Source organism: Octodon degus, unplaced genomic scaffold, assembly GCF_000260255.1.
Source record: "Octodon degus isolate 3935 unplaced genomic scaffold, OctDeg1.0 scaffold00341, whole genome shotgun sequence".
NCBI lineage: Eukaryota > Metazoa > Chordata > Mammalia > Rodentia > Octodontidae > Octodon > Octodon degus.
Window position 1 is genome coordinate 1,086,602 of NW_004524917.1, and position 1,025 is coordinate 1,087,626.

Genomic DNA, 1,025 nt, shown 5'->3' on the forward strand with positions numbered 1-1,025 from the left:
ATACTGAGTGTCAGAAGGCTCTGCATCCCTTAAAGGCACAGGGTGCATCACTGGAAGAGTATATTAAGGCCTGCGCTGATATTGGCTCAGAGCCATACAAAGCTAATTTATTGGCAGCTGCCTTACAGTCTTTTTTTAAACAATCTCATACCAAATGTTTTAATTGTGGAAAAATGGGTCACATGAGAAAAGATTGCAGGAAAGGACAAGATAGTAAGAAAAAAGGAAGTAAGTGTAACAAGACTGCTCCAGGACTTTATCTAAGATGTGGAAAAGGTAAACACTGGACTAATGAATGCTGCTCCAAACCTGATAAGCATGGCCAACCCTTACAGTCTTGGGGAAACTGGAGAATGGGTCCATCATCCAGGGGCTCAGAGATAAATAATACTAAATACCTGCAGTTTCCATTGACCAGCCTGAACTTCAGTCAAACACAGGATCACAGATCTTTTCCATGCAACCCGCAAAAGCGGAAGCACACCTGTAGATCTGATGGCTGCGGAAAATTAGCATTTGCTCCCCGCCTGTGTTTAAAAAATTAAAACTAGAATTTTCAGCCCTATTCCAAAAGATACTGTAGAAAGGAGTAATAATACTGTAAAAAGGAGTAGTATTACCCAAGGTGTATTTGTACATTTGGTAATTATTGATAGTAATATGAAGGAGAAATAGTACTTTGATATCTACTACTAAACCTCTTCAAATTAAAAACTTAACTACTTATTAAAAATAGAAGTCAGCTTCTCTTTATTATGTATATTAGAATGCTTACTGCATTGCCTGACCCTATTGTCAGCAGAAAACAACAAAATTTTGTAAAAAAGGGGTTCTTTTAAATTGCAAACGGTTGGTTCCAAGTGTGGAGGCACTGCCTGGGGGAAGGGACAAACTGAGATCGAGAGGGCCCCGTGCTCCCATCCACTTGCATCCTAGGCTGACCGGGATAGGCATTCACAAGATAGGTTCAGCCGCAGAGGCCTGCGTTCCTGGTGCTCAGTAGGTGGGTCATGACCATGACATGC